We start from the raw sequence: 14,491 nt of genomic DNA on the forward strand, positions 1-14,491 counted from the left end.
TAATTCTCCGTTGTGTTTGAAATGTAAGATAGAGAAGGGTGACTTTGTTCATTGCACATGGAAATGTATACACATTGAAGCTTAATGGGTAGAAATTCATAGGAGATTAAATTTAATATTTAATACAGAATGTGACTTCAATCCACTTTATTTTTTGCTGGGTACTGTTCATAACAGTATAAAAAGTGCCTCAGACAGAAAGTTTAAGTTTAATCTACTTACTTATGCTGCCCGTAAGAGTATTCTCCTTAAATGAATTTCTGATAAACAACCGACAGTCTCAGAGTGGCATAAAGTGACATTTGATTTTCTCTCACTGGAATATATTACTTATTGGTCAAAAGGAAAAATAGATATGTTTTATCAGATATGGGCTCCTTTTTTTGAGTATATAGGTCCCAGGATTTCACACATTTTTTTGCAAATCTTGGTAGGTCAGCATGAACCTTAGTCTGTAATTGTGGCTGTATATTTTATTTTTGTATCTGTGGCCTATGTTGTGGTGTGCTTGATTTGTGATCTGTGGTCATTGTTCTATTGTATTGTTATGTTAAATTGCTAATATAAAAATTTAAAAAATAAATTAATAAATTCTTTCAGATGTCCACAATGCAAAGTCTTGGCTTCCTGATCTCAGAAAGGCTTTTGTACACAGAACATCTCTTCCACCATACCAGAGGGTCTGATGTGCGGGGTAAGAGTGGCGCCGCTAAATTTGGAGGGATTTCTTTGATTCCGTGGAACAATTCTCTTAAGTCATCTCTTGTCATCAAAATGACTTTGGAGGCAGTCACATACCTATGAAAATGCACAACTGTTTGCATACAATTAATTATAACAAAGTCATAAATTAATATTACACATGCTGCTCTATTAAAAATAAGACTACAAGAAAACTCAAATCAATAGGAGACATAGATTTTACAATGTGATTTTAATATAAATTTTAATCAAAAATATTGAACTACTTACTTTTCTGCACTGACTTCATTGGTAATCTCCTCAAATGGCTTAATGATATCCATTGTTTCTCTGGTATTGCTCAGGTGACAAGGTAAATGTGCGTTTGTGAGTGCCAGGGTGGAAATGATCGGCTCCTTGATGTCAATAAATGTTTTGCTGTTGTGACCTCCTTGGCCTGACTGGTCCTTGGATGTTGCTGGGTGCTGCTGGCATACTGGATCCTGTAAATGTGGTCAGCCCGCTGGTCAGAGCAGTTGAAGCACCAGCTGTAGAAGCACTGGTGGTAGAAACAGCTCCAGAAGAGCCACCCTCTTCACCCTTTGTTCTAACTTGTTCTAACAGCACAGTTGGATGTGAGGATTTAAGGTGTCCTCAAATTTGAAGTGCTTCCTCCTTTAGTGGAATTTTTTTTTTTCCATATGTTGCATTTTGCTTCCGTGTTTAAAAATGCAACAAAATGAGTCCAAACATCACTCCTTTTTCTGATGCTCATTCTCCTGATCCGTCTGAAGTCTCTTCTCTGCCCCTCAGCTAGTGAAAAACAATGGGGTGTGGAAGGGTCACTGTTCCCTTGGTGACAGCCTTGAGTGACAGTTGCACTTCAACTGAACCTCTGGCTAAACCCTTGATGACCCGAGCACCTTACATTTGACTATTGACCATTTTAACTCCAGTTTTAACTCCCCATTTTGCCTGTTTTATTTCAAATTGGGTAACAATTGTATGCCAAATCTGACCTAAGCATAACCTTAATGTTTTAAACTAATATTAATTATTCACATTAATAGTGTTATTTGCTTTTCTGTTATGCCCCTTTGTCATTTATGACCAATCAGTTATTATACCAGCAAATGCACAATTAGTGGCAAAATAAACGACTCAAAAGGTGACCTAATCTTTTCTGTTGACTGATTTTTTTGCGATGTTGCGCATGCGCGGTTACATTCTGCTGAATTGAACAAAATGACTCAAAGAGATTCGTTCATTTTGCTGAACGAGATTCAAAGAACCGAATCAGTAAAATGATCCGAACTTCCCATCACTACTGCTGAGCGCTAATGAGACTCCTTGAGAATAGTCCAATCACATGAGGCCAAATATATTAAAACAATATTGATTCGCTAACAACAAAAGTCGGAAATTTGAAACAAGCCAATCAGAGCTCAGCCTCAGGTCATACTTTTCAAACCACTTACACACTTATTTGTCCGGCGCCCTGCGTCCCCCCCCCCAACACACACACACACACACAAGCGAAATACATTTTTTTTTATTGTAAATAAATGATAATATGACTAACAGTGAAATAGTAAGACTAAATGATTTTATTTTGTTATTAAAATATATAATTATATAATTAATAATAAATATATAATTATAATTTTTAATATAGTGTTAAAGTAGAATTCTTCTCTGGCTTTAACCAACTGACCATCATTGATATATAATCTATTGTAATGTTATATAAACTATATCTTGCAATATATATGCAACTGCACATGTACACGTTAGTGCTAGTATAAGGCCCTGTCCACACGAACGCGGGTATTTTTAAAACCGCAGCTTTTATGCGGTTTGGCCGTTCGTCCACACGCAAACACAGCATCAGGTCACTGAAACCAAACATTTTTGAAAACTCTGGTTGCAGTGTTATCATTTAGACAGCAAAACCGAAGATTTTTGGCTTGTGAACAGGGTTGCCAGATTGGACTGAAGATTTCCAGCCAACTACAGCTTAAAACCCGCCCATTAAAAAAATACCAGCCCAAAATGCACACTGTTATGACTAATATAATAACTGTTATAACGGTTAATAACTTTGTGATATCGGCTTAACGAGTAGAACGAGTACAATAACCCGCTAATCAAGACCGAAGTCTGACTGGACATATAGTCCATATGAACCATATAATTAAAACGTCAACATTACATATTTATTCGTTTGAATAGAAAATTCAACCTTTTCTCTTGGTGCCTTCGATCAGTTGTTTAAGGCACACTTTGTTTTCGGGCACCCCTTACAACATTATGCTACACAACATGTACACTTTCATTCATACCACTGTGTACAACATAGATGGTGGCAACGTGAAAGAGAGTCCACGTGTTGCAGAGGTTAGAACAAGGCTTCTTAGTTAGGTTTCTGAAGTTTGGCTACCCTCATGAAGTGTTTTGTTCATCTCACTCGGCCAGCTGGGATCCGGGGTTAAAACCGTTGAATTGTGTGTACGTTGTATACCAGTAGAAATAAGAGTATCTCTATTGTACCTAAAGCACTCCATATTGAAGAATTTGCAGGTTTTACTGTATTGTAAGTTAACTTAAAAAACAAAAACAAAGAAAAAGGGGTAGGAGCAGTCATGATGGCAGCCGACCTCACCGGCGCCATCTTGGATTCAGTTCTGGAACTTCTGCAACGAAGGGGAACTTTTAGTATTTTTATCTGATTTATTATGACAAAGTCAAAACACAAATAATGTTACAAAATAAATTAATTCAACAAATGTTTCAGATCATGGTATCAGTATTGGTGGGTTTTACTAGCTAGTGCTGATTATTGGGAGAGTTACTTCCACCCCAATTCCACCTGGAAACTACACTCCTGTAGCTGAGAGATTGTGGAGTTCAGAAAGATGTCCCTGCTCCTGTAAATGTGATGTGTTGTCTTGTCCTCTGATTTCTGTGTGAGAGAAACACACTGACATTTCTGTTACATCTTCAACTTTAGCTCGATTATGACTGTGTTTGAGATCAGTGTCCTGATATTTCATCATTTGTTTTGGTGTAATCTGTCAGAGGAAAGCTGTGGTGGATAGGTGGAGAGAGATGATTCGCTGTGGCGACCCCTGTAGGGAAAAGCCGAAAGAAGAAGAAGTGACAGAGGAAAGCTGTAGAGTTCTGTCCTCAGTTCTCAGCCCAAACTCCTCCAGTCTGAGAGAACTGGACCTTAGTGGAAATAAACTGCAGGATTCAGGAGTGAAGCTGCTCTCTGCTGTATTGAATAATCCACACTGTACACTGAAGATACTGAAGTACACACATGTATAAACCACTGCTCTTCATTGTGGAATAATCCATATATTAAAGCAGAGATATATTATCTTACAACAATTTAGTAGATATTTTTATTCCGAAGACTGGGATAATTTTTGGTAATGTTTAGAGATTAGAAATTTGGATGCATTGGTTAGCAGTGTACACTAAGGCATGCTTTAGAATAGTTTTCCAAAATACTAAGGCCTCTACAGGAGGCATGTCTTTTTTTTTCCAAACAGAACATCATCAGAGATAGATCACTATATCAATGTCACAAACAGAAAATACAAGCACATTCTGAAGGGTAAGAGGGTAAATATGAAAAGGTGATGAGCAAGGCCATCCAAGGACAAAGGGGAAGGGGGGTGGAGAACCAACAGTCCCTAGACCAGGGGTAGGCAAGTTCGGTACTAGAGAGCCACAGTCCTGCAAATTTCAGCTCCAGCCCTGTAGCCTTAGTAATCCTGAAGACCTTGATTAGCTTGTTCAGGTGTGTTTATTAGGGTTGGAGCTGAAATCTGCAGGACTGTGGCTCTCTAGGACCGAACTTGCCTACCCCTGCCCTAAACTAAGGTCTTGACTGTTCAAGTAAGTTCCATTAATGAGCCCACACCTGCAAAAATAATACATACATAAGTTTTTACAAAGTCTGGAGATTAGCCACTTGTGCCAACCTCAACTTGACAGATGGTATCTGAGATGACAACCATAAAGTGAGAATATATATTTATTTGCCATATAAATGAGAAAGTTGAGTAAACAGTGAGAGTCTGGTGAAACGTCTAACAATGTTTTACAATTTAACAAATATATAAGAACATTTCATGCACCTCATACCAAAATTGTTGGATTTTCTTACAGTCCCAGAACATATGTGTAAGTAAACTGTAGTATCAGTCGAGGTACAATCCATCTGCAGAATTTATTCAAAGACAAATAATCAGAAGACAAATAATCACAAATTGAATAGCACATTCAGAAACGGGAAGCAGGCAGAAGTCACTAAGTCCAACCTACGCAATCCAAAAATGTGAAAACCAAATAAACGGAAAATTCAATTCAATTCAATTTATTTTGTATAGCGCCTTTTACAGCGAACATTGTCTCAAAGCAGCTTTACAAAAGAAGAAAAACAGAAAGGGAAGGGGAAAAATAAATAAAAATAAAATAAAATAAATAAATAAATAAAAATAAATAAATAACTAGAAATAAGAGTAAATCATTAAATTTAACAATTTAACTATTTTATCCCTAATGAGCAAGCCTGTGGCGACCTTAGAGGAAATTAACTAGGTTGAAACACAGAAACAAACAACGGCAATGAACTGTGGTTTGGTATGTAGGTAAGACTGTCAATACTTGTATGAAGTACTGATTAAGTATTGGTTTATAAGTCCATAATCCAGAAGACAACTGATAGACCTGGATGTGCTAATACTCGGGTGAGGGCACCATCCTGTGGCGTAAAGGGGGAGATGCAGCCAGAGTTGACTGATGACCTCTCCTCTGGACTGTATCTCTCCCAATATATCAGATTTTGAAGAAGACCCCCTTTTATCCACGGGTCCAGAATTTCTTTAACCAAGTAAGTGAGAAAGCCATAGGCAGAGTCATTCCTTTTGGGTGTCCCTTGGGTAGGTTTGAGCAGGGAGACATGGAACAAAGTAAGTCATCGGATTCACCTGTCTTAACATTTTAAAAGATCCAATGTAGTGTGGACTAAGCTTCTTGCTGGGGAGCTGGAGGTGGAGGTTTCTGGTTGACAGCCAAACCAACTGACAGCTGTCAGGGTGGGGGTGGCAATATTGGTTATCTTGTATGTGCTGATGTTGAATTGCCCTTAGCAGCTGCATGTGGGCACTCTCCCACACCCTCCTACTATGGTGGAACCAGTTGTCCATGGCTGGAATGTTGGGTTTGTCAGCCTGAGTTATATGGTTAAAAATTGCTTCTTAGGCACTTTAGATTAATTCATGGTTTTGTTCCTGGAAAGAATCTTCGCCTTAAATGTGTAGAGGCAGGGAGTAGTTCTGTGTTTGGTACTTTTTCAGGTTTTAAAAACATTTGAATTCAAAACATACTTAGCAAAGCAACCAGAGTTTTGACACTATTGACAACCGTGAAGCAGAAGGACAAATTAGTGCTCAAACATTTAATCAGATTGGCAGTGTTGGAGAGGTGGCCACAAAATCTGTATTGTTAATGCCAAATAAGAGCACTTTGGATATGTGTGCATTTGCTATTGTACAACTGAAAGTTGCTGGGTTAAGTCAGTCTGCTATAAGTGGTTATGTTTCATCTATGGAGGAAATTTGCTTTTGAATCAACCATAAATAGTACTTGGCACAAGATTTGACAGCAGGAGAAATAAAACCAGTGGAGCATTTGATCAAGTTGTTGTAAAAGATAAATTTGCTTATATTTCCATTTTAAAACCAGGAAAGTTAATTGTACAAAATCTGCATCTTACTGATTTTTTTAAACCCACGCATGTTCCAAAGGAATGCGTTTATGTTGACTTAAGTGTTACAAGATGACTCTATGCTACCTCATTGTGTTTGTTAAATTCACTCAAGCATTTCAACACAGCAAACAATTTTGCTGTTGTTATAATGCACACCATTCTAGGAGGTAAAACTTAAAATTTTCTGAGTGCTGAAGATCTTGCTGGTAGAATATATGCTTTTGATTATGGTGACAATCAGCAGAGGAACTGTCCACTAATGGTCAAATTGTTTGGTGGAAGCAACGAACGTTTTTTGTCTGTTTTTTATTATTATTATTATTATTATTATTATTATTATTATTATTATTATTATTATTATTATTATTATACATGTGCTAAATACAAAATCCCTTGAACCAAACATATAACATAAAAGTAAAACAAACATAGAATAAGTGCCGAGTGAGACGATATTTACATGTGCCAAATAGAGAGTTCCTTGGAAAAACATTAGCCAACATTACAAGTTCATTCTAATAACTCCTGTATATGTATGTGTGTGTGCATGTGTGTGTGTCTATGTGTGTGTTTGCACGTGTCATTGTACCTAAGGGTGAGGGAGGATGCATTCAAATCAAATCTAAACATATAACAATAATAATAACAATAATAATAAGCATTACATTAACATTGGGAAAGAGGTGGAGGACACTGAGGGCTAGTCATATTATTATGATCATATTGATAATAATAGTATTAAATTATAATTAGAGTTGCCTAAGAGCGCTGGTGGCTCAGTGGTAAGTTTCTCGCCTACCATGCAGAAGGCCCGGGTTCAGTGCCCAAACCCCATCCACCAAATGCAGTGCCGGGTTGCGTCAGTAAGGGCATCTGGTGTAAAACCTGTGCCAGTTGGTCCACTGTGGCGGACCCTCATACACGCACGGAGCAGCCAAAAAATCAACGTCTGATCCCACCATGGCTACAGCATACCATGTCTTAATACCCCACCCATGTCACACCAAAACAGGAGAGTGAGGGAAAGATACTGCCGGGCAACTGGGCATTTATTACTTATTTATTTAAAAAAAGTGAGATGTGAGGAGAAGCCCAGGGCAGAGACCCAGCCCACGGCACACTTGCCCTGTGTAGGTGTCTTTTTATTTTCTTCTTTTTCTATTAACCTACACATATAGTTAAGCATTTAATAGATGTGTATGTATTTACATTAATATGAAATGTATTAAAACAGCAAGGCATGCAAGCCAGAACTAGCCAGGGCAAGAGTTCCTGGAAGAGAGAGCTAAGGGGACGGATGTCATTGGTGATGACAGTGGCTGAAGGTGATGTATACAGAATTTTAATCCAATTAATGAATGACTCCCAAAAGCCCCAAATTACTCTCTAATGTGGAAAACAGGAATTTCCAGTTGACTCTATCAAATGCTTTTTCTGCATCAAGAGTGACTCTAATGGTTTTTGCTTTTTGAACTGAAGAGTAATACAATAAGTTGTATAGTCTGCATGTATTGGTAGAAGCTATTCTACCTTTAAGGAAACCGGTTTAATCTGGGTGTGTTATAGATGGTGTGACCTTTTCTATTCGGTGGGCTAATACTTTGGCGATTATTTTAATGTCAGTATGGATCAGAGAAATTGGGTAATTGGTGGTAATTTTACATCTTTCTTGGGTTCTAGAGGTAGTGCGATTGTGGCTGTACTCATATTAGCTGGGAGTTTTAATTTTTGTTGTGTGTCTCATTCAACATTCTGATGAAAAGTTGTGATAAATTGGACTGAAAGTTCAGGTTGTGTTATGGGTGATTCCAGGCTGTTTCTTTGGTGTTCATTCAGTTGTGGCAGATTGAAACTGTCTATGTCATTCTGATTTGGATCTTTTTCAGATGAGTATAATTTGCTGAAAAAAAATGTGAAAGATTTTGAAGAAATTTGAATTTCTTCTGGTGAGATGGTGGATTTCCCCGCCGAGTCTGCAATAACTGAAATGTTGTTTTTTCCTTGTTTTGTTTGATTTGATTTTCCAAATATTTATTACATTTGTTACTGTGATGAAATTCTTCTTGTCTAAGCATATGAATCAGAAATTGAGTTTGTTTTTTGATTATTGCATTTAGTTTTATTTTGTATTCTCGTAATTTGTTTCGTGTTTCTTCTGCTAGGTTATTTACATTGATGTCTTGAATTTGTAGTTTTTGTTCCAATTCTGTTTCTTGTTCATTTTCCTTCTTTTTTTTTGTAAATGGAGTATGAGATTATTTTCCCTCACTGCTTTTCCTGTTTCCCACAGAAGAGAAGGAGATGATTTAGGGTGTCATTCGTTTCAGGAAAAAATATTGTAATAAAATGTCCCTCTGGGTCTATAATGGTGGTATTATGTACAAATGAGATTTTTTTACTTAATTATTAAATTATTAATTATTAAAATGCATACTCCTCTATGTTTTGTATTGTAATGAGCTGAGAATAAATGATTGTACTTTAAAGATATAATTTTATCTTGATCTAAGTCTGATAGATGTGTTTCTTGCTATAGGCATATGTCAGCTTGTAGTTTATTTAAATGATTCAAGACTTTTGATATTCTTTGCATGAGAACCAATTCCACAAACATTCCAGGTTAGGATTGTATGTATCTGTGGAGTTATAACTATGTGTACATGTGTGTGCATAACATGATAATGTTGTTGGCAGACTAACATAACTGAAGAAACCCAAATGAAAAAAGTGAACATTAATAATTGTTAAAAAATTGAAAACAACAATAACAAATTTGCCAATACCAGGACCCTTAAATTTGGACATAGTGAGAAAGGTTAATAGTTTAGGGGAGTGAGAGATCTAGGTGCAGAATAAGAGCACATTGCAAGACTAAATGCAGAAAAGAGAAAGAGAGACGGAGGGAGAAAGAAGGAGAAGGAGGAAAAGAGAGGGGTACTGGAGTGAAGATATTTCTATTTAGCTTCAGCAGTTACTCTTTTTTTTTTAATTTTCAGCTTGTGAAAGCAAAGGAGAGAGATTAAATTGGAAGAGATGAGTGTGTGTGTGTGTGTGTGTGTGGTTAAAATGCTGAAAAGTAAAATATAAAAGCATGTTTTCATTAATGGTGGCTGTTTTCAATATTTGCAGGTGTTTTCTGTATGTTTTTTGTGGTATTATTTCTGCATTATGTTTAGACCAGCTTTATCATGGCTCCATGGATCAGTGTGCTGTCATAGCAATCCATATTTGTGTGTGTGTGTGTGTGTGTGTGTGTGTCTGTGTGTGTGTGTGTGTGCTTGTCTATTACCTGTCAGCAGTGATTGCCCTTTGCCCTGCAGAATAAACCACGTAGTGTCAGTGCAGGTGAAACTCCGCAGGTACATTTTTTGACAAGGAGAAAATAAAACTTTTCAGAAGTAAAAATAAAGTAAGCACAATCTAATACTACAGTATACAAAAACACTAAACTAACACTAGATGCAGATGTTTTGTGGGTTTGGACTAAAGTTTTAATATACATAGTTTGTTTTATTACTTGTTACTGTGATTATGGCCTGCTAGTGAACTCCGCTGATGTGGGTTTTGATTTAACACCCTAAAGTCTCCTGCTGTAATAAGGAGAAGAAGACATGAACTTCAACATGAGTAGGTTTGGAAAACAAGACTTAAAGAAAGACAAAAGGTGAGTTATTTTACATTCACCAGCAAACATACTCTTTCTCATGGGAACGTATCGGTATCTCTCATTATTTACTCATTCTTTAACTAAAGAACTAAACTTGGTCTAAATTTGTTTAATAGCAGTGAATATATATTACCATCCTGATCTAAGAATTTTTTATAGATATGGTTAACTGGGAGAGGAGTAAGAATGTCTGTGATGTGTAGCAGAGTCAATTAAGAGGGTAAAGAAGAAATTATTGATGTTAGTTATTATTTTAACAGAGCTGAGACTGTATTAATTATTGCTGATATTTCTGTTGTAATTCTAGAATGATGGAGGGAAAGAGATCAGACTCACCAGAGCCCAGATGTGTGTCCATAAAGAGTGACAAGTTAATAGAATGTCCAATTTATTTCAGAGACAGCAACTGTATGTCAGTGAAGAGTGACAAGTCAATGGAAAGTCCAATTTATTACAGAGACAGCTCTACTGATATAAGGTCAGTAAAGTGAGATGTTTTAAATCAATGTTGCAACTGATCTTGAACTAATTCTTCTCATTATGATGCCCTTCATGAGCTTTATCAGGTGTTGAAGCAGTAAAACAATAAACTGTGCAGTGCTGCAGCTCTCGGACTGGTAGTGTGGAAAACTGCTTTAAGAGGTCAATTCAGCCTGCAGTCCCTGAGCTGGAGGGTCTGTGATGCTACAGAACAACATGTACATGTGAGAAATTAATGACAATATTTCATTCATTAATTTATTCATTTAAACATTTGTTCCTAAATATGTTAGTGTCAGATAGAAAATCCTAAAATCAGTGTATTGTGTTAAGAGTATAGTGTTAAATAGCTGTCTGTGTATGTATTAGTGTGTGTTGTGCAGCTATAAATACATGTAGCCCCTATTTCTTGGTGTGTTTTGTTCACAGACAACAAAAGAGTAGATCAAATGCCAGCATAAATCAAATGGAGTCCATATTGAAGGTTTGTGTGTATTTTTAATGTGCGTGTTTAAAGTGTGTGCAAAGGTTCAAGGTTTTTAAGGTAATGACAAGATAAACTTTTATCGATGTGCAAGAGCATTATGAGTAAATGAGAAAATGTTGAAAATGTTACAGTGTCTAATATTAAAATATTTCAAGCTGTTTCTCTGATTCTTACTATGAGCTGGAACACAAAGTCATCACACTGATTAAAAAATGAGGAAGAAGTTTAGGAAGCTCCTAAGTCCAGATTACCCAGCATGCACTGAGAGGGAGGTGGAGGATGAGGAGGATCTGCACAGTGTCAGAGAGGGAGCACTGAAGATCACACTGCATGTCCTGAAGAACATGAACCACACGGATCTCGCTAACACGCTGCAGAACAGTAAGAGCCCTGAGTCATGGCTTTATTCCATCAGGTTCGCTTTAGTGAGAGGAAATAGTTTTAGATATGAAGATTTTTAGTTTTAAGTTTGATTTTAGTATCATGTATATCTGCTGCTTTTTTCTCGTGGTCCAGCTTGTGGTTACTCTGTACAGTGGTCCTGTTCCTTCAATAATATTTAATACATGAATCAGGAATAAACAGCAGCATTTGGAAGATTTTTACATTTTATTTTGTGCTCAGTGATTTTATACATTTTAGTTTATTAGAACTCACTTCTTTGTATCATGCAAAGTTGAAGTCCAACCTGAGAGACAAGTTTAAAAGAATTAATGAAGGAATCTCACAGTATGGAAGCTCAGCAATTCTGAATGAGATCTACACAGAGCTCTACATCACAGAGGGCTGGAGTGGAGACATCAATAATCAACATGAGGTGAGACAGATTGAGACAGTGTCCAGGAGACCAGGAACACAGGAGACACCCATCAAATGTAATGACCTCTTTAAAGACAAGTCCATCAGAAGTGTGCTGACTAAAGGAGTTGCTGGAATTGGAAAAACAGTCTCTGTGCAGAAGTTCATTCTGGACTGGACTGAAGGAAAAGCAAATCAGGACATCACCTTCATGTTTCCACTTCCCTTTAGAGAGCTGAATCTGATAAAGCAGGAAAATCTCAGTCTGATGAATCTTCTTCATCACTTTTTCCCAGAAATAAGAAAACTAGAATCAATAGACTGTGACTCTTACAAAGTGGTGTTGATCTTTGATGGTTTGGATGAGTGTCGACGTCCTCTAAATTTCCAGGAGAATGAGAGATTGTGTGATGTGACAGAGTCAGCCTCAGTGGATGTTCTGCTGACAAACCTCATCAAGGGGAACCAGTTTTCCTCTGCTTTCTTCTGGATAACCTCTCAACCAGGAGCAGCCACTCAGGTCCCTCCTGAGTGTGTAGACTAGATAAGAGAGGTACGAGGCTTCAGTGATCCTCAGAAAGAGGAGTACTTCAGGAAGAGGATCAGTGATCAGATCCTGGCCAATAAAATCATCAGACACATGAAGTCTTCAAGAAGCCTCTACATCATGTGCCACATCCCAGTCTTCTGCTGGATCTCAGCCACTGTTCCAGATAGAATGTTTGGTGAGAGTGGAGAGATCCCCAAGACTCTGACTCAAATGTTCACACACTTTCTAATCTTTCAGATCAAACACAAGGACCGAACATACCATCAGAAATGTGACCCTGATCCTCAGCAGACCAGAGAGAGTATCCTGGCACTGAGAAAACTGGCTTTCCAGGAGCTGGAGAAACGAAACTTGATCTTCTATGAGGAAGACCTGAGAGAGTGTGGCACTGATGTGAGAGAAGTGTCAGTGTACTCAGGAATGTGTACCCAGATCTTCAGAGAGGAGTTTGGGCTTCATCTGGGGAAGGTGTTCAGCTTCGTACATCTGAGTGTTCAGGAGTTTCTGTCTGCTTTGTTTGCATTTCTCTCCTTTTTTGGCATAAATGTAACACAAGAACCACCGAGTAATTGTGGGAATTTTTTTTTAAATATTTGCTTTCCATGCACCTAATCATTAAGTACATTTGATTTTAATCAGTAAGGGAAGGTTAATGCTAATTCTAATTCTCATTCTAATTCTAATAACTTTGAACGCTCTCCTTTAATCCTTAAGACAGATCCGATTTGGGTTTAATCATTAAGATATAAACAAAGAGACGTTACTAGATAAATCGTTTAAATAGATAATGATTAATGATAAATTGGTTAATCATTTAGACTCATTCAGTTATGTTTAATCATATGATGATTTTCATTTTGATAACCAAGTTAATTTAATCAGTACTTATTCTCATTGTTATACACTGATATGTTGCTTATCTAATTATCGTCTCTATTACTCGATTATTTGATGATAATAATAATTATTTGATTATTTGATCATCTAATAATCCTTTCACTATTAAGCACCTGCCATAATCATTAGTCAACAGGTAAGCTTATGATAAATAGATAAAATTAGCACAAATGTAGACATAGAATCTGAGTAGGGTACCAGTTGGTTCGTTATAGAGGACAAAAAAATATATATAAAATCACAAAAATAGAGATGAGCAAAACTGGCTGAATCATCGTTAGTGGGTTAGTATTCTCAAACTTTCTGGCTTTGGCGTAAACATCACAAGGGCATAGGCTAGCACATCATACCAAATCATGGTGTTGGCTCCACTGAGACCGAGAAAACATGTTGACGAGGAGTTCAGAATCCTTGGGCTTAGGGGCGAGAACACCATAACAGTTTTATTTGACCCGACTCTGACTAGAGTGTTTATTTTAGAAAAATTACTGTTAAAACTACCCTTATATAATGTACAGGTGTTATATTGCGTCTTATCATCTTATGCAAATAAAAAGTAGCTTACCGTAGTAAGTGGAAAGTTGGTAAAACTCCTTGTGGCATAAGTAAGAACTAAACAATATAGGTACCGAGACAGGAGGGGGTTTGGAGAAGATGTTATTGAAGCGCCAGGAGAAACGAGCAAAATATTATTGTAGTGGCTGATGTTAATGAAAACATAGAGAGAAAACGCTGAATAGGTGTAATGGAAATATACAGACTTAAAAACATGAAGCAATGGAAGACTTAGAGAATTAAATTAAACTAGATTAAAATAAACTGGAATCCTAGCCTAAATACATAAATAATAAAATAAGTAAATGACTAAATAAATAGGTTAAAGGTAAACTAGGTTAGTTAACCTAAATTAAAAAAAAAACTAGACTAACATCACAGAGCCATTTTACCCCTTTTACCTTTACTACCACATAGGCAATGAGTGAAAACTGAAGTAAAATAAGGGCAGCACCCTTTCCTTAAATAATAATAATAATCCTTAAATAAAAATCCTCAGGATTCTAAGTAATTGCCAGGCAGTCACCATGAACCACACAGGAACAAGCCTGGAGGAGTACTTTATTTCTGTCCTGCATTTTTGAGCTGAACTAT

This window comes from Hemibagrus wyckioides, linkage group LG25 (assembly GCF_019097595.1).
Source record: "Hemibagrus wyckioides isolate EC202008001 linkage group LG25, SWU_Hwy_1.0, whole genome shotgun sequence".
NCBI classification, from domain to species: Eukaryota; Metazoa; Chordata; class Actinopteri; order Siluriformes; family Bagridae; genus Hemibagrus; species Hemibagrus wyckioides.